General features: G+C 34.5%; 1 protein-coding gene and 1 long non-coding RNA gene across 3 annotated transcripts in view; one reads left to right on the forward strand and one right to left on the reverse strand.

Moving 5' to 3' along the window:
• The window catches only part of ANTXR2 (ANTXR cell adhesion molecule 2), a 149,702-nt gene that overhangs the window by 120,880 nt on the left and 7,462 nt on the right, over window positions 1-21,360 (forward strand). The window lies entirely within an intron of this gene.
• LOC122218112 overlaps window positions 17,158-21,360 on the reverse strand; it is a 70,257-nt gene continuing 66,054 nt past the window's right edge. For both annotated transcript variants that reach the window (XR_006201873.1, XR_006201872.1), the window contains one exon: window positions 17,158-17,895. This is a non-coding gene — a long non-coding RNA (uncharacterized LOC122218112). The remainder of the gene's footprint in view (window positions 17,896-21,360) is intronic.

Here is a 21,360-nt window from a genome sequence, read left to right on the forward strand (position 1 = left end):
ACTGAGTGAGTCTAAATGCTGTTTGACACAAAGGAGCCTCATAAAAGCTGAGTATCTCAGCTTCAGCTTGTATTGAGGATCTCACATCAATAGATAGTAGTTTTATTAAGGCAGAAAACAAAACTGCCTCCCTGGCTTCATGTTGTGTCATATAAATACCCTGCTTCATTTCTGTGGAGGTCGTAGGAGTTAATTCATGCGAAACACTTAGAGAGTTGCCTGGCATAGAGTAAACCCTCCATAAATATTACCAACTATTTTAGTCATTAATGACAATACATAGGAAATCAGTGCATTTCTTCCAATAAAATGATATGGGATAGATGCTGGTTGACATGAAAATCTGGAAGCTGAAATTATAATGAGAATTTCGGGGAAGAGGATTATTCCATATTTAGGTTAGCTACTGCTATATAAAGAAACTTTGAGGCACACTCCTAAAAATGAGATTTCCATATTGAACTTCTGCACGCGTTGCTTACTGTACTAAGTTGACTTCTAATTGGGCAAGAGATCTCCACATACTTGCTCTCTCATCCCTGCCTTCAGTGGGCAATGCTGAGCAGAAGAAATGTGGCAGAAAGAAGAGAGAACATCCACTCTCACGGAAGCAGCTCTAGTGTGGATGCATCGATGATCTCCAGTGCAGCTGCTGGAAACTAAGCCCACATTCAGGAGTTAAATAAGTCAAGTAATGCTTTAAAAGTCAAGAATGACCTGTTGGAAAACCATTTATGCTTGGTTTTAGAAAGCTCAAGCGTAGAAAACTGCCGTGTCTTGAGGGAATTACAAAACAACTCTAATTTTAGCTGAATTTCTTTATTGTTTTGTTGGCAAGAGTCACTCTGCGGAAACCTCCAGCTCTAGAGTGAGAATCCTGGGCTAGAAGGAAAGACAATCAAAGGGGCAGGGCGTCTGGCAGCAGTGGTGGACATGCTTAATGTATTTAAAGGATTAATAGGCTATTGAAATGAAAATCGCCAACACAAGGCACGTTATACCAAACTCACACACGTATGTATAACAACCATATGGGCTACAGCTTAGGCCAGTGGCTTGCTTTTATATTGTGACAGGCATAGAGTAGGCCTTTTTTTTAGTGCGAAGGCTCAAAAAAAAATACCTTTTATTTGTCACATAAATTAGAAATATACACTTAAGTACAAGAATTCATGTTCACATTTTTCCCCCCAAGCAGTACAGTACATCATTCTTTTGGTATGGTGCCAGAGTATGATACTCTAAAAATCTGAATGTTTTTCTCCTACTGCAGCAGTTTAAAATGGTCTTGTGATTTAGTGGCTTTTAATGAGTATAGCAGTAGTAATTATTCCTATGTATAATATAATATATTAACCACCATGGATAACAAAGTAGCAATACTTAAGGTAATGTACTACTTTCTCAGCATTATTTAAATTTTTCTGTAGGGAACTAAATTGGTTATAGAGAGCTTGGCATGAAAATACAGAAGTGTTTCAGATACATTTAATGGGCTTGAATTCTAGAGCTCTCTTCTTTTTCCTGCTTTTCCATCACCATTCTGCATTTCACAAAGATACCCTCTAGAGTAAAATATTTTGTTAATTTGTATGAGTAGCACTACCAGTGTTGTTAGGCTTTGCAAAGCCTCTGGCAGGTTTTAATTAACTTGATTCAAACTCAGAAATGAATGACGTTTTGCCATCAGACTTAGCAAGATTACTTGCCATCTTGTTCAGTGTTCTTTCCACGTGACCATTTCTGTCTAAATGGACAGTAGTAATGTTTATGATCAACCTCATGGAAGCTTTTGCAAGAAGTTGAAACAACAAATTCCTAAAAATATGGAATGGGAAAGGCAGTCATTTATTAATAAAAACTAGAATGAAATAGGAACCAGCTGTCAAAATATCATTTCTTGTTTTTACTGAAAAGCAATGAATTATTTGATAGTATTAGGGAGTTTTAAAAACACAAGCACAGTGCAAGGTACACAGTTGGTGCTCAGTATAAAAAATTGCCTCAGTAGACACTTAATTGCTCAAGTTGTATTTTGTTAGTGACACACAACATTTTTTTACTTCTCCGTTTCTAGTTTAGATAGTGAAACAAATCTGCTTTTTGAGAATGACACAATCTGGGTAGTACCTCTATCACGGTAGATATAAGTTGGAAATCAGAGAAAAAGTAACCCAGGTGAGTGGCGAAAAAAGTAACCTGCAACTGGCCAATTTTTTGTGGATGTACTATAGTGAGGACTTTGATGAAAATACATCCAAGTGTAAGTAATCAGAAACCAGCCGCGCTAGCCTAAATTTTTATGGATATTTAGAACAGTCTTCCGGAGACTTTCTTCTTCTGCCCTATGCTGTACAGTTTTAGATGGTTCTATGAGATTGGTTTTCAAGGATCTTAATTGAGCCAAATCTGAATCTTTTGAGGTTTTCCTATTACTGGTAATTGCCTCATTAAGAAACTGAAATGGGCACCTTGTTTTCTTAATGCTGCTGTTGAGACTATAGTGATTGACTCCTATTCTCTATAACTGAGTTAAAAGCTTAATTAAGTTTATGGGTATTTTTAAACTGCATAAAATTAGGGCTAATTCATTTATTTCTTAAGAGTAAAGAAAAAGATCAGCAGTACATTTTTTTTCTTCTTTGTAAGGAAGATAAAAATGAGAAATGCCTCCAAATGATTGAATGAACACATAATCAAATTATTCATTACTTGCTGACTTTGTTCCTAGAATTGTATGAGAGATAGAAAGAAGAAAAGTATAGTTCTTACCTTTAGTTAGTACCCTTGAGTATATAAGCATGCTTATATAAATAAGTATAGTATCTAAACCTTGGATACTACTGTTGTATCATGTATAAGTGCAAAGGTCAAAATTCACAGTGTAATAAATTACCAGAGCTTAAAGTTAATTATTTTAAAGATTGTGCAATAATTTTTTAATTAATTGCTTTCTAATTATTTCATGTGTTTTTTTTTTTCTTTACTATCTCTTAGGTTTAATAAAGGTTATTTATTTATTTATTTATTTATTTATTTATTTATTTATTTTTGTATCATTGTCCAGTCTCTAAGAACAACTTGAATGCTATGGAAATATCTCACTATTTTCTTCCATCAGCAATTATACATGAACTTTTATGAGGGAAATAAATTCCCTTAAAAGGAAAAGAAGCTTTAATAGAGTTAGAAAAATGTGAGAATATTTTGCCTGTTCATTTAGGTTTTGGAGTGAGATAGAGGGGAAAGCTTCTTGTATGGGATGTCTCAAAGTAGGATTCTAATGTAGTGCTACCAATTATAGTGCTGACTTAGGGAAAATAATGGTAATAGTTTTGAAAGAGAGTAGCCAAGTTCAGATGAAAGAAGATCTGAAAATGCACAGCTAAATAGCAGTGTATCATTTTACTTTTTTTAATGTTTATTTTTGAGAAAGAGAGCACACGCATGAGTGAGTGAGGGGTAGAGAGAGAGGGAAAGAGAGAATCTCAAGAGGCTCTGCACTGCCAGTGCAGAGCCTGACATGGGGCTCGAACCCATGAACCAGGAGGTCATGACCTGAGCTGAAATCAAGAATAGGGCACTCAGCTGACTGAGTCACTCAGGTGCGCCCCCCCCCCCCCGCCGTAATGTATCATTTAAAAATTTATCTGAATGGGGATCGATTTTTAAAAATCCAGCAAAAATTAATGTACCTATGAATTAAATAATTATATCATTTGTAGTATTTACTTGAGTGATGATTGAAACCACTGGCCCCCTTAAAAAGTAGCATCAGAGTAATGCTGGCAATGATGTCTGGTTACTTCCTACATTTAGAACTGAATGCTATCTCTGCATTAGAATATGTGATCTGTAATTAAGTTGTAATATGTCAAATCCTGGTAAATCACATTTTCTTACAACTTTAGAATGGGATCATAGTTCTTGGTCCTTTTTGGGGGGGGGTGGGTCGGCAGATGCACTTATAGTTTAAGAAACTAGATCCTAACAGAAGCTAAGTCATCTCCGGAGAGTATACTGACTGGAGTGTCACTCTTTAATATGACTATACAACACCTAGACCGTGGTGGAATTGCACCGCGTATTATAGCAGTGATGTGAAATGGCCAGTGTTCCTTCTGAAAACAAGCAGTCAATGTACCTACAAATGGTCACAACATACTCCTTTCTAACCCACGTTAGATTTCCAAGTCCTTTGAATTTTATTTATTTTATTTTATTTTTTTTTTAACTTTTATTTATTTTTGAGACAGAGAGAGACAGAGCATGAACGGGGGAGGGTCAGAGAGAGGGAGACACAGAATCGGAAATAGGCTCCAGGCTCTGAGCCATCAGCCCAGAGCCTGACGCGGGGCTCGAACTCACGGACCGCGAGATCGTGACCTGAGCCGAAGTCGGACGCTTAACCGACTGAGCCACCCAGGCGCCCCGGTCCTTTGAATTTTAAACACATCTGACAATTTCTTTGCATCACAATTTCTGTAACCAAAAGAAATAAGACTTTCTTTCTACTTTATTCTGCATACCTTCAGCACTTCATTATAAATAGCAATGTGCTTGCTTGCACTTTAGTTTCTACTCTGTTTCCTCATATTAGCGTGACCCAGCCTTCACCCAAGTCACTGCTCCTTCTGGCATTTCCCTGTTTCAAGTCCCCTTTTTGTCATACCAGCTGGCCTTTGAGCTTCTCTTTTTTTTTCTAAATTTTTTTTAAACGTTTTATTTATTTTTGAGACAGAGACAGAGCATGAACGGGGGAGGGGCAGAGAGAGGGAGACACAGAATCCCAAGCAGGCTCCAGGCTCTGAGCTGTCAGCACAGAGCTTGATGCAGGTCTTGAAACCATGAACTGTGAGATCATGACCTGAGCTGAAGTCGGATGCTTAACCAACTGAGCCACCCAGACGCTCCCATACACTTTTTTTTAAACGTGCTACAGTTTATATCTGAGGGAAAAAGTAAAATTATTTGCAACTAATTAGTTTCTTCCAATAATTTGATTTAGTGAGAAGACAACAATTTAGAAAAAGTAACTTCATGTTTCTTGCATGTGGAAGATGGGGGTAAATAGATAAATGAGGTAGTAACTTTTAACTTTTTATTACAAAACAAATATGTACTTTATATTAAAGAAAATTTGCAAAAGTTTCAGGACAAAGAAAAAAGTTTCTTCCCCTATCACACAAACCAAAACTATTAAAGAAAGTATTACCTCAAAACTTTTTCTGAGCCTGTTTTTAAATATAATTGAAATCATACTATATAAATACTGATTTCTAGTCTCCTTTAAAACTATATGATTATTATTTTTCATATTGTTACATAGCTTTTATGATAACCGTCATATGACATTTTCCAAGCATTTTACTATGATCAGTTTAGGAATCCTCTGTGTTTGGATATTTAATAATTTTCTCAGTGATGGGAAGGACACTATTGTAACCAATGCAGCAGTGATGAATCTGAGGAGAAAACGAATAGGTTTATAATGACAAATTAGGAAGGAAATCTTTTTCCAAGGAAAATACACCACTCCTTTATGCCATTAAGAGTTGTTGTGAACCATTTAAATAATTATACAAGGAAATTCTTTCTGCGCACAGTCGCTACCTTCCTGAAATGCCTCCTTCACTAATCTTTCTGCTCTCTCTAGACTGAATCACACATTAAATGTTTAACCCTTTTCTCCTCTTGGGGGCAGTCTTCATGAAACAAACTTAACTATGAGGTGGGCACAGGTGGGGTTACTTAATAAAGGTCATTTTATTAATGTTTTGCTTGTATTTAGAATTAACTGAATATGAATAGTAAAGGCCTGACTTAATATACCTATATAATGGATATTTTGGGGGCATTCCAAACTTAGAGTATGCTAATTTGACTTAGTTAATACTTTCTTTTTCTTTTTTTTAAGATAGTCTTCAAGTAATATTATATTAGCAGTTTACAATAAATTTGTATGTCAGAAGAGTTTTAACGTGTGAACGTAGGTGACACATGAGTGCCTTTATACCCTCCTTTATTTTTCTTTAATATTCATGGAGTTAGCAGTTTATTACTATGTAGTGAGAGGCATCAGTGGACAAGACAGATCAGGTCTTTCTTCTTGTGAGGTTTACCTCTAGCTCAAGAGCCACAGAACAAATAATTTCATTATGGAATGTGAAGTCCTGTGAAGAATTCTGTGAATAAGAGTAGTGGGGGGCATATTTGGTATATTAATAGGCAACCAATAAGATTTTCAGGTAACAGGAACTCTGAAGAAAACAAAATGAGGTAAGGAAATAGAGAATAGGTGGGAAGGGTCTACGGATACTCAGATACACATGAATATGTGAATGCATTCAGGCGGGTGCACAAAAGAGAGTGTCCTCTTCTTGTATTATTCCTAAGGATACATCATTCATCCAAATACCATCTAAATTAATGCATTTGTGGCAAATAAAATGAATTAAATATGCTTATTTGTTCCAGAATTTCTATTGTTGCTCTGGGAACAAATAGTGAGCTCTCACAGTCGCCGCTTTAACCTTGCCAATCACAGACTTCCTGTAAGTGCACTGCAGTTATTTGGAATCTTTTCTGGGTTGGCGTTGGCATTCTTTTACTAGATTACATTTATGCATTAGTACCATCTGTGCCTGCTGTACCTTCTGTGAGTTAGCCCTGGCCAAATGACTGGCATTTATCTGGAAGGAGAGAGAGAGAGAGAGAGAGAGGGAGAAAGAGAGAGAGAGAGAAAAGAAGAGAGAAAGGAGAGAAAAAGGAGGGGAGGAGAGGGAGAGATCTAAGAGCATTTATTCTACTCTGTTGGCACAAGTGGAATTTAGGAGACAAGACACATCAGTGAACATAAAATATTTGCAGCTGGTGTCCCTGACTTCAACCCTTGTAAAGCTAACTCTTCATTTGCGTTCTCTTAAAAAATAAAATATAATAGTTATTTACTTTTAGCCTGTGATATGCAAAAGAAGATAAAACCAAGCATTTAAATAAGGAAGTATAACAAAGCACATTTGCAAAATTTTCAAGTTGAGAAAAATTATGTACAATTTGAATATGTGTGCGCTTATATGACAGTGAATATACATAATGTGAGTTTGGTTTTGTTGTTTAGATTTGGTAGACTGCTCGAATTGGACTCTATTTTGGTAAACGTGTTGAAATGTAGACTTAAGAATATTACAATCATGTAGGAACAGTATGGCTCAATATTCAACATACAATCAGGATACTGAATTTATTCTGTAGAATCTTCATGCAATTATATTATAAACCACAGTTGACCTTTGACAAATATGTATTTGAACTGCATGGTTCTCTATTTTCTTAATAATATTTTCATTTCTCTAACTTACTTTCTTGTAAGAATACAGTGTATAATACATGTAATATACAAGGTTTTTGGTAATTGACTACGTTATCCGTGAGGCTTCCAGTCAATAGGAGACTGTTAGTAGTTGAGGTTTAGGAGCTAAAAGTTATATGTGGATTTTTAACTATGGGGGGAGAGGCATGGTGATGCACCTAACCTCTGTGTTGTTTGAGAGTAAACTGTATGTGGTATTACAGAATAGATCAGTAATTCCTATACCTAAATCACACTGTAGAACTGTAAATGGAAATAAATAACTCTCTGATCAGTAAAAATAGATGTTGAAGAGTTCCGGCTCATTGACACTATTATCTATTCTTATCTCATACCTACTTTTAGTGGGCTTGATTGTCTGGTTTCCCTATTGGTGGCAAATTAGAAGAAGGGATATAGAATTGAGGCAGAAGGATAGATATCTATCTATCTACAAAAGATAGATACGACACAGTAATGAGAGGTCAGCATTGCAAGGAGGAGAACGAGAGAAGATAGACAAAAGACCAGCACTGCCCCTGGAGGGTCATATGATGTAGGAAGAAAAACAGCCTCACATTCCCTATTATCCTCTGAGGACATTATTGACTACATCCTAGTATAATAATTAATATTCATCATTACAGAGTTATATCATGATATGAGAACATGTGCAGATAACTCAGTTTAAGAAGATGGAAGTATGAATACATTCTCAAGGAGAGTTCCATCCAGATTCTAAAATATACAGTTTTAGGACTTAATGTAGTTAATCTACACGCATCTTTACATACTAGCTTGTATTGTGTTTTCAGTTCTGGATATCTGAGTCACTTTCTGTGGTCTCAAATAGGAAAAGTCTCTCATATAAGTTTCCCTAATATATTTTATATTCCTTTTCATAATGCTCTTCAGACTAAATTTGTCCTGTATTTAGTTTTTGTATTTTCACTGGATTTAAGTTTCATAGAAGTGGGCATTTTTTCATCCAGTAATATTTTATTATGTCTAATGTAGTTTAAAAGACCTATATAAATATTCAAGATACAGAATTTTGTTAGTGTTAGGGTGGCAATGATTATGAGTGTTGGAAGCTGACACTCGTGGGTCCAAATCCAGGAGCTGCCATTTACTTGGGATGGACTTTGACATAAATGATTTGCCTTCTCCAAACATCAGTTTCATCATCCATAAATTTTGAATACAATACCTGCTACATAGGGCCATTGTGATTATTAAGTAATACCAGTACTTATAAAGCCCTCAGAAAAGCATTTGGTATATAGTAAGGACTAAATTGTGTAATGGTTAGTCATAATTATTGCTGCTGTTGTCAGAAAACAACTGATTATATACATGTGGAATATAATTGGTTATGGTTCAAATTATATTTTTAAAAAATGATTATTACTGGTTTCTCTGCTGTACTATGTTATGTGTATTTAGCTATGTGTCTGTTTGGAAAAGTCTTCAAACTCACAGTCGTATTGCAATGTTAGCACTCGGAGAAAGAAATGCCGTAGCATTTGCTCCTGTCCTGGGCCCTGGGTCCTGTCTCTGTTGGAGACGGTCATGGTGGCAGCAGAATTAAGAACAGCTAAGGAGAATTTTCTTTTGCTAACAATAGCTAAGGTACTTTACGTTTTAATCTTTGGTGACCAAGTCTGCCAGGCCAGTGGTGGCTACTTACGTTCATCCCCAGTAAATGGCAGCTCCTGGATTTGGACCAGAGGTTAGGCAACAGGGGAGAAGGCTCCTTACCAGGGCCAACTCAGATGACTGGGAACAGAACAGAGGCTGGGGAAACCAGCAGCTCCTTTGCCTTCTCCTCTCAATTAAGAGTATAATTAATTGTTCCACTCTGAATTACTTGTTTCCCTGCCTGCTATTACATATGGTTAAGATTTGGTTGCTTCTGTTAGCATCTATTTGGGTTAGTACAGTAATATATCTAAACTAGAATTTTGAGTTAATTTTTGAGGTGTCAGATATTTTCTTATAAAAATACATATGAGCCAACAAGTAGTTCTTTTTTACATGCCATCATTAGTTTTTATAACATTAAAATGAATTGACCAGCATGGTAAATAAAATAATCATGATAAATATGTAGAGATAACCACATATTAGGAATTTATAGTAAAATTTGTTATATATTTTTAATATATTAATAAGTGTTTTTATTTAAACATAAATATTCCATAATATTCCTAACTGAATTATTATTGGTATATGAGATATTTTGATTTTTTTATATCTTGAAATCACCTTATCACTGACTTCTACAAATTATGATATTTCAGCTGATTTTAAAATCATATAAATAATAATTGTTTATCGTGGTAAAATGTGCATCACATAGATTTACAATTTTAGCCATTTTTATGTGCACAATTCAGTAGCATTGAGTACATTGACATTGTGTAACCATCACTGCTATTTATCTCTAGAACTTTTTCATCATCCCAATTAAACAATAACTCCCCCTTCTCCCTTTCCCCTAGCCTCTGGCGGCCATCATTTCATTTTCTGTTTCTGCGAATTTGACTATTTTAGGTACCACATAAAAGTAGAATCATACAATATTTGTCCTTATTTTACTTAGCATAATGTTTTCAGAGTTCATCCATATTGTAGCATGTGTCAGAAGTTCATTCTTCTTAAGCCTGAATAATATTCCATTGTAGGTATATGCCGTGTTCTATTTATGCATTTTTCTGTCGATGGACTTTTGAGTTGTTTCCTTTGCCTATTGTGAAAAATGCTGCTAACTATATGAGTGTGCAATAAGGACTGTACAATACCTGTTTGGGTCCCTACCTTCAGTTTTCCCAGAAGTGGAATTGCTGGAACATACAATTCTGTGTTTAATTTTTTTTGAAGAATCACGATACTGTCTTCCACATTGTGCCATTTTACACATCCCCTGACAACGCATGAGGATTCCAATTTCTCCACATCTTCTCCAACACTTGTGGGTTTTTTTTCTATTTATTTATTTATCTGTGGTTTTGAGAGTAGCTGTCTTAATGGATGTGAAGTGAGATAATGATAAGCTTTTTTTAGTTTCCACTTTTCTACTTATTTTTCCCATTTGTAAACAGGTAGTATGTACTTCCAACTCAGGCATTTTGCTTGGCATGGAAATACAAAGATAAAAGACTTATCTGATAAATTATGGTAACCTCATAACAGCTTTCCCATATAAGAAACATAGTTGGATTTCTTAGTTCATTTAAAAATATCTACAGACATGTTATGTTCAGCTGTCTCCACATTTGATGAAATTGATTTATTTTTAAAATAAAATAGTTACTTTCACATGCAAGTCTTTACAGATCTTTATAAATTCTCATTTTCCTTTCTAAGCTTAAAATCGTATCTCTTAATTTGCTTCAATATGGCAACCATCTCACTTCTCTTTCAACTCACATAAGCTAACACAACCTTCAAGATAGGAAGCTGACATGTAGTCTATAAAATAATAAGGTTTAGAACTCGAACCTTACTTCTGACATCATGTTAGACACATTTCCTATCTCATTGACAACATGGTACAGTAAACTGTTTTCGTAGACATGATTGAAATTGCTGTGTTTTGGTAAGTGAAATATTTTGGTTAACTAAACTTTCTCAAAAACATGCACAAGAACATATGACTCTTCAATAGATTATTAATTCTTACAGAAATTGGATTCAGGTTCTCATTCACAAATATCGGCTGATCCACTCAATGCATATGAATCACTACTAATTCAGCACACCCTTGGCAATCTTGAAAGGTCTCCAAAGCCATCATTTTGAATCAGTTTTTAGTGTAGAGTTCTCCAAAGGTAAATAACCTAGGACACTGAAGTGACTGTTTAAGAACACACTGATTGGTGGAAGGTATTTCTAAGATCATTTTATTAGGTAGAATTTGTCTTTTTCCCATAAAAGTGAAAAGCAACCAAAGAAAACTGCCTGCTTTAACATTTGTCTTGTCTTGAGAATACCTGAATGATGTCAAATTTTCTTTGTCAGACTTTGGTTATTCAGTACTTTTTCGTGGACACCACATCTGTGATAATGCAGTTAAGTGGATAGATGAAGGTTGTTATACTAATAGTATTTGTTGCTGTTAATTAATTTATTCACTGGCTGATTTGTACAAGTGTTATTTTTAATATTGTTCAATACAAAATGACCCCAAGTCATACAAGGAGAAGGGTTCTCTTGATACAATCTTTAAAAATCCATGAATAAATTTGGTAGAACCTGAATAGTAAGCCATCGACTGTGGAAACTTTAAGTCCTGAAGGTTAGTATGATTACAGTGAAGAGATTATGTTTCTGTTAGTTCTGAGTCTCCATAACCTGCCTGATTTGAAACTACTGTAAAGTAGCTTTTGAACCAGTTATTTGAGGCTGGAATTCAGATTTTCTTTTTCTTATTTCCATATGCTCCGTTTCAAACGTATGTTACATTGTGTATTTAAAGCAAGAAGTACCAAAAATCCACATAAAAATATGTTTTCTTCATTATTAAAAGCTTCAGTGCCATCGTCATTTGGGAAAAAAAAACAGTGAATATAATTCAAGTCTATACAACAGACTTTTAATAGCACCAAGTAGAACGAACATCTGGCTTTCTTTTTGCAAGGTGCATTGATGTTGTCAGAAGAGAATAAAAATGCTGATATGATTGTCCGTGTTTGGGGTTTGCCAATACAGAATATTTTATTCATTCAGTGTTCTCTGAGTTCCAAAGATAGGTGTTGACTTTGATGAAAAAATACAATGATATATATTTAGAATGACCAATCTTTGACATTTAGATCTACAAACGTGCTGCTGCAGTTGGGTTTTTCTCAGGGATGCCATTCAAGCAACACATTACATTGTCATCTCACATAGCCTTTCTATTTGTGATGATAGGATGCCAGGTTAGAGGATGACAGCTTGGCACAGCTTTTATTATGGCATTGTACTGATGCATGACTACCTCGCTTTTGTTTCAGTCAAAGAGATATTTTAAAGTGGCACCGTTTTGAAAGTGAATTTTCGTTGTCATATTTAAAAAGTGTACCAGAGGCTGAATTTAAAGAAAGCAAGCTTTCTGAATATTAGATGTTTTGCAATTGCAAGAGGCAGTTTCTTGTCCCTTCCTTTCATGTTTCCTGACTCTGAAGAACATTCTTTGCTCGAGTCCTGCCGTAGAATTAATACTTTTCTAATACCCTCTCACCAAAAGAACAACAACTCCAATAATGGAATGCGGGTTAAAGATGTATTAATTGACATTGATTTTTCAAGTTACATTTATCCTTTTAAAGAATGTTCTCAATCTTTTTAAGCCTAAATCTTTCTTTTTGATAAAAAGAGCCCCGTATCCATTAAATCCTAAACTTTCACATTTGTCAGCAAATGCCACCAATGTTGAGAGTATTATAAAAACGTGTATTTTGAAAAATCTGCGTAAATTGTATTGTATTGTTTTCAAATTCAATAATGTTAGTAACAAATGTAGAATAATCCCTCCTTGATGCATAACTTAGTCTCTGGAATTTTTTTAACACATGTAGAGATAGAAAGTGGTATGCCACTTGTGTGAAGAAATACCATGTTTCTTCAAATATTGATTTCTTTGACAGGGAATAACTGAGGGATAAAGGAAAATAAATGCCCAGGAAATCAGTTAATTAACTCGGCATTGATTTAATGTTTCACTACTTCATAACATGTTTACATGTGGTTGGGTTGCTTGTGATGACTGCTTCCTGCTTGTCAAAGCATGTGTTGGTTTAGATCTAAGAATCATAATGGGCTTAGAATATATACTTTTATCTCTGTCTTCTCTGTTGGTGGTTTCAAGCATGAAACAGACCTCACTTTCTACCATCTGCTCTCCATTTAAAATTGACACCAAGTTCAGTTCCTCTCTGATGCCTACTTGTTTCCCAGCTTAGAACAATTCTATCCTGTGGTTCAGCCATCTCCCTATTAAGCCTACCCATTGGCCTGGCATATAGGAAATGGAACATCTAGGATGGCTTGAATATTCATGTCTCAAAATAAGCCAGAAAGACTTTTGCCCATGGAATGATGGCCACTATTGCTTAATTACAAGTCAGTTAGCAAAAACTGAAGTACAGTTTTGTTGTTTTGTGTTTTAATGTTTAGACAAGTGAACTATTTTATAGCTTGCTAATCATTGTGTTACTAGATTCAACTATCTCAGTATTCATATGGATATCTATGTCAGTTACATGTTTCAGAGAGATATTAGCTGCATAGGTTAAATTTAATATTTCAAACCCTGTAGTTATTAACTCAGCAAATATTCTTAAGGACTTAAACTGTAGGGTGAACACTGTCTTAGGAATTTGCAAAATGGTGGTGGCGGGGAAAAAACATGGAGCTTGCAGTCTAGGAAAGAAGACAGAACTTAAACAATTACTTAGATTTCTTTGTTAAAAATAAATTAGAACTGTTACAATGCTGAACAAACTTTGCTATCACCCAGAGTCTATTTTTTGTAGTAGGATAAGATATTGGGCTAGTAATATAATTTTGGGTTTAGAAAATCATTTTGGCCTAGAATATCAGAATTTGTTTTTCTAAACTAACTGAAAAATGACTCTATATTCACATCAGTGTGTCTATATATCTTCCTATCTATCTATTCACCTATTTATCATCTGTTTTGTACAAACATTAGACCCAATACTTGTAGATAGATCTAAACTCTACTGGGATTTATGTTGAGTAATTACATAGACAGTCAAATGGAGATTAAATAAAGCCAATCGCTTTTTGTTCCTTGACCCTTCAATATACATGTCTTCATCTTTTTTGGAGTTCTATGGACCAATAAGCAAAGTGTCCTTTGTATATAGAGGTAACTTATTACACACAAGTGAGTAATTAGTAGTTGGAAACACTATCATAATCATGTTTGTTCACTTATTTGAACGCATCTGTATGTTTTTATGTGTATAAATGTTTAAACTTTGAAAGTTTAGTCTTCCTGTTTGGGGAAATTATGTTGGATTAATTATATCTCCAGAGAGGGTCTAATACTTCCACAGTTGTTTTAGAAATCAGTCTAGTTAGTTGATATGTTATTTAGACTAGGAATGTCTGTATTGATTAAGAGACAAATTAATGCATGTTTAGTTTCTTTTCAAACTGTGAACAAGGGATTCTATTAAATACCATTTTATTCTCACTGATCAGTGAAATGACATCTGGGTCACAGTGGTATCTATATTTGCAATATAAATCCCTGTGGCTATGTTTGAAAGGTGTCTGCACATAAAAGTAGGGATGGATTTCATGCTGCTACCAGCCTAATTTTGGTATATACAATTTAAGGTGCCACTTGAAGTTTTGTTCTCCATGGTATAAGTTTAGTAATAAATGTAGTCATTTGGCTGCTGTGCTAGCAGTCTAGAATGTAGAGGTATAATGTGAAGAATTATAATCCACATTACTCAAATGTTATAGAAAAGCATATATCGTTTCGTATCATATATCTAAATATTAGTCTCTAATAAATATACAAAATTAAGTCCTGACTTTGGGGATTTGTATATCTTCTCAGTAGATATAAAAGCAACTTAGCAATTGTTTAAAATTGTTTTTCCAGGGGCACCTGGGTGGCTCAGTCAGTTAAGTGTCTGACTCTTGGTTTCGACTAAGGTCATGATCTCATGATTAGTCAGTTCAAGCCCCGTGTCTGATTCCATGCTGACAGCACAGGGCCTGCTTAGGATTCTTTCTCCCTTTCTCTCTGCCCCTCACCTGCTCATGGTTGTGCGCACGTGCTCTCTCTCTCTTTCTCTCTCTCAAAGTAAATAAACTTAATAAATAAATAAATTTGTTTTTCCAAAATTTGACAAAACATAAGTAAAGTAAGTAAAGCATAAATTTGTTGAATACATACATATGTTTTCTATTAAGACTGAACGCCTTGAATGAGTTCATAAATATTTGCTATGCTGAAAGAAAACAGTATCAGAGTAACTAATTTTCCAGCTAAAGCGGTAGGCAGATTTTTCATAACATTTTTTATTTATAATCTTCTAGAAACTAATCTGTAATTACTCTTCAAAGTGAAGCTTTAAAAACTGTACATTTCTATAAAGTATCTTGAATTGATATTATTCATGCAATATCAATTTAAAAATTTAAAGTGAAGTTTTTAATAATTGGTTTTCTTTGAAAAATCCTACTCTCAAATTAGCCGGGAATTTAGCTATCTGACAAATGACCCAAAGAACTGTGAATACTTTTAAGTAGAGAGAGCTAATAAAAATCTGTGTGACTCAAGTGCAGGCTGAATTCATCAACATATTTTTAGTTATTAATTTTTGAGTGGGACAACACATACTGTTTCAGGGTCCCAAAAGTGAGGATTTAATTCTTAGAAATTTAATTTAGCCAGAGATGCATCATTACATCCCTAGGGTCATATACATGAGGAAAATCTCTCAATGATTATTTTCAGTGCTAATATGTGTTAAGTATTCAGGATTTCTCTTAAATGTGACAAAAGCAATTTGATAAGACAAATTTTCTCAGTGCCTGATTTTCTAGGAAAAAATCCATGAATTGCATGTAATTTTTTTTGCTCTGTGATATTAACATAAAACTTTAAGTTTAGAAATATTCTAGTGCAAATTAGTATTTTCACATGGCATTCTTCCACTGTGAGTAAATTAATTTATTCTATTTCTCACCTAATTTAACAGTAGTGATTTAATATGTCTTTCATTTGGATTTTTAAAATTAAAATTTTCCTAAATGCATAATTCAAATATGGATTGAGGTTTCAGTTAGCCATTATTTGATATAATGGTGGGTATTTGAGTTCTTTATTGTGATATTGTGTGTGTGTGTGTGTGTGTGTGTGTGTGTGTGTGTGTGTGTAAGAAAGGGAGGGAAGGGAGGGAGAATATTTTGGTACGTGTGAATCTTAAGAACTTTGAAAAGTAGCTCATTTAACAGCTTAACTCTATCTACTGTAAAAGAGATGAGAGGGATCCAGATGTTAACTTTGTATAATTAGTAACTTTGCTTTTACGAAGGAGAATTTGTAACAGGTACCCTACAAAGCTTTTGCATGATAGGATCTCTGCTTCCTCTCTGACTTCATCTTACACTTTTTCCATTGCTCAATCTACTCCTGCCACACTGGTTTACTTGTCTATAGATATGCCAGAGGTGTTTTACCCCAAGGTCTTTGCACTTGGTTTCTCTAACAGAATTACTCTTCCACAGATAGTCACAGTCTCATTGACTTCCTTTGAATCTCTGCTCAAGAGCTACCTCAACATTTTTTAAACAATTACAACTTCTCCAGCAATGGCCCCCCACACAGACTGATATATACTGATACTCTGTACCCCCTTACTCTGATTCAGATTTATATTTTTCTTTCGGCATGGATTCTTCACAAGTGGTGCTGTGCACTTTATAATGCATCACATCAATTTCTATTAGGTAGCCAGGATAGATCAGAGAAAGCAGGTTGTAAGAGTCTGATCCATCATATTGATTGTTATATATTTGTAACATGGCCCACATTAGTGTTTAATAAATTTATTTTATTTTGGCATAATGTGTCCCAGATTCATCTTTTACATTTTGGTTTTAAGACTGGAATAAACCAGGGCGCCTGGGTGGCTCAGTCTGTTAAGCATCCGACTTCAGCTCAGGTCACAATCTCACAGTTCATGAGTTCAATCCCCACATTGGGCTCTGTGCTGACACCTCAGAGCATGGAGCCTGCTTTGGATTCTGTGTCTCCCTCTCTTTCTGTGCTCCCCTGTTTGCACTCTGTCTATCTCTCGAAAATAAACATTAAAAAAATTTCTAAAAAAAAAAACTGATATAAACCATTCAACTCCAAAGAGCCCAAGATGTTTTTAGTAGATAATGGTATTTAGAGAACACATTTTGAATATTAGGGGTGCTAATTGTTATTGGGCTGTCTTGCTTCTAAGCATTTCAGAACATAAAGCTAGAAAATTGAATAGTTTTGAAAAATATCATGAATTTATTATGGTATATTTTCAATTCTAACTTAGCATTAAGAGCTCTTACTGAATATTTTTAAAAATTTATACTTGTATCTCTTTTACCTTACATGAAAAATCTTGGCCTTAACAGTACTGAAGTATTTACTTATTTGCTTTAACCTACCAGATACATACCTACAAATTAATAATAAAGTACTGTTAGTAAAATTAAGATTGATTAATGAAATAAAACATTTCTTTGCTGCCATATTTGTCTTTGGATTATATTCTGTTGTTGGTATACAGGCAAAATACTGTTTTAGTCACTTGAAATACTTATTTTCTGGATGTACTTGTGTATCCAGTTCATTTGTTTCAGTTTGTGTCCAGTTCTTACATCCACGTATTTGATTTCTATTTGTTCTGTCCATTCTTCATTCTGTTTCTCCTTTTCTGCCCTCTTTGTGCTAACGTAGTCGTTTTGTAATCCATTTCATCTCCTCTCTTAAGTAGATTTTTGTGCTGTTTTTTGTGGTTGCTCTAGAAATAACAATTTGCTTTTAGAATTTTTCACAATTCATTATCACATAATATAGCAGTTTAAGACCAATATATAAACATTACAGTGGCCTAATTCACATTTCCCCCTCTAACTCTGTGTGCTTTTGTTGTCATATATTGTATTTCTACATATGTTAGGAATTCAATAATAGGATTTTTTTTTACTTTAAGTAATCAGTGGGTGTCATAAAGATTTTTCATTTCTTTTCTATATTTGTATTTCTTGTTTGTTCACATATTTCCTCCTCTGTTTTTCTTTATTTCTTCCTGCAACTCTAGGCTTCCATCTAGTGTCTTTTACTTTAGTTTCAAGAACTTTTAGCACTTGTTATCTTTGAAGTCTATTGTAGATAAATTTATGTCAGGTTTTGCTTATCTTTCATTTTGCCTACATTTTTGAAGGGTATTTTCTCTGGATATGGAAATATAGGTTGATTTACCTTCCCTTAACACTATTTAGCATATTTTGGGGAATTCCATTGTCTTGTGTCCTCCACTGTTGCTGATAGAAAGTTGGCTGTCCTGCTTGTGTTTTCTTTGTATGTAATGTCTAGGAAGGGTGATGAGGTACAGAGAAGTATGTTTTTATGATATTCTTTGGTTTTCATTACTTTTACTATTTGTTCCCTGATATATTTTTCTGTGTTTTAATCCTGCTTGAGCGTCACTAAGTTTCTTTGATCTGTAGGTTTATGCCTTTCATGAATTCTAGGATGTTCTCAGCCATTATTTTTTCAAGTTTTTCTTGTCCATTATTTCTCCTCTACTTCTGGGACACCAATTACTCATTAATCCATTAGATGTGTCCCCAAAAATCTCAGATTCTCTTTATTTTTTTCTTTGTTTTTCAATGGGAACAATTTCTATTCCCCTACCTTCAAGTTCAGTAAGCTTTTCTTCTGCTGTGTTGTCTATTTTACACGAATCAAAAGCATTATTCTGATATTACAGTTTTCTCTCTAGCTTTTCCATTTCATTCTTATTTATAGTTTCTGCTGAAACTCACCACATTTTTATGCATGCTACCTATCTTTCTCGCTAGAAATTTTAATATTTTTATCATAGTTATTTTAAAGTTTGTATCTTTTGGCTGCATATTTCTCTATATTGACTGTGTTTTCCAGTAATTATGGGTCATGTTTTCCTACTTCTTTGTGTATACTATAATTTCTTGTTTTATGCTGGGCACTGTACATAAAAATAGACACTGGATAATATTTACCTCTAGAAACATAGCTATCACTTCCTCTGTCATGTTGCTAATCTGTAGCTGAGCTGGGTCACAATTTGTTGAGATTTAAGTTATTTTTATTTCCCTATTGGCTTAAAACATTTTGAGGGCAGGATCAGGGATTTCTTTTCATCGGAGCGCGCTCTCTCTCTCTCTCTCTCTCTCTCTCTCTCTCTCTTTCTCTCTCTCTCTGCTTTACAGCCCACCTGTGAGCTTTGTGGGTAGCAGGAGAGTTTTCTTTGCTCTCCAGCTGCCAGTATCACATCCCCTCACTCACATCCTCTGCAACTTTCTGTATCTTGAGAGACCAGCTTCCATATTGATTCCTGCTTATAGCCTTTAACTGACCAGTGATTTGCACTCTCAGAAAGCCTCATGAATCTTGGAGGGATTTTTCTCAGTTCTCCTGCTCTCAAGCTTTCGGTTGGCTGCTAAGGCCCAGGTGCCTCAGGGTTATTTTTCTCATCACTCTTGCCATTCCACAAACCTTCAGTGAGCTGCTTCCTTTCCCTGGAGGAAGGTCCCTTTGGAGAGGGAAAGATTCCTATTCCTTCCTGCCTTTCTCCCATCTTTTAGTTGACTACATTCTTCTCAGGGAAAACTTCTTGTACTATGGAGGGATTTCCCTTAGCTTTTCTGCCATGTCCTCAGTTTTTGGCAGAGTTCTGACTTGCACTTAGTGAAGCCTATTTTAGTTTGTAGGGATTTCATTTCTATTGAATGTTTTTGCAAATGTATGTATTTGTGATTGCATTTGATAGTATATAACAAGATCTGTTCAAAGATCTCCTTTACACCCTCATCCTGGTCCCAACCTGAGTCCCCTCTTCCACCTATCAGTAACTGCTTTTATTTTCAAAGCAAATATTGGCTTTTAATTTCCATTTGAAAATATAAGTATGTAGCAATTCTAGTGTATTTTTCTTCTTTGTAACATAAAATATAGCATAATGTATATACTATATGCAGCTTGCTTTTTTTCCATTAATAGACCCTGGCCATTATTCTATAGTAGTATAAAGACATCTCCTCCATTCTTTTTAACAGCTGTATATGATTTATAATATTCTATTATCTATCTGTATCTTATAGTTTTTTCATCTTGTCTCTTACTGATGGGTATTTGGGTATTTTTCAGTTTTGTTACATACCCATAATGTTACACTGTGCATGTACAGAACTTATATTCTGTTTTTCTATAGCTTTAAGTTATATTTTTAAGTAGTTATTTTTTTACTATTGGTTTAAGACCTAAGATACAAATAGTACTCTAATTGAGATTAGAAAGAGGAAAATTATTCCTACACTACTTACAATGTATCCAACTAAAACAATGTATGGAATTCTGATTTTACATAAATAATTCTACTGGGCATCTTCTTCCCATTACAATGTATCATGAGGCCCAAGAACATATTGCCAACAGTGTTTTTGGAAAACCATCAAAGTTTTACATACATATGTGTGTGTGTGTACGTGTGTGTGTGTATGTGTGTGTGTGTGTGTATAAAGAAAAATTAAGAGACCTGAATATTTGCAATATTCGTATAGTGTGCGTATAGAATCACTAAAATTTTGCAGGTGCCATAATAGAAAGAAAAGGGGAAAAAAGCATTTGAAAGTAAATTTGTCAAGCAAACTCAGCACTTCACTTCATGACATCTACTGAATATCCATATGGTGTGTGGTCTCTAACCATAAATGGGACTTTTATAGGTTGAACTTCCATTACAAGACAGTATGTGTAATTTATATTTCAGCTCCAAATCTTGCACTTTTGGTTTGAGCAGAGGATAGTAAGGATTCTCTCATATATATATATATATATATATATATATATATATATATATATATATATATATGATGTAAAATTTTATGTGTTTATATATATGAATTGCTCTCTTGATATATATCTCATACATAGATAGATCTCTGTTGCATATATAGGAGAAAGATGATAGTATGTGCCCTCTCTTCAGTCTTGTACCTTCAGTTGCTTCAGAAAATCTCTGCCCAAAGAGCCTATTGTGTCCTCAAGTCGACATTCTTTCCTGATAATCATGATTTTCTGGACCTCTTGAATTGTTTTGTGTCTATTTCTATATGTATCCACGCTTTGTATACAATTTTAAATTTGAATCACTGTTTACTGTTGCACAAAGCATGAAGGTTTAGTACACTTAGAAGTGGAGATATAAATAAATCAGCTGTGT

This window comes from Panthera leo, chromosome B1, assembly GCF_018350215.1.
Source record: "Panthera leo isolate Ple1 chromosome B1, P.leo_Ple1_pat1.1, whole genome shotgun sequence".
NCBI lineage: Eukaryota > Metazoa > Chordata > Mammalia > Carnivora > Felidae > Panthera > Panthera leo.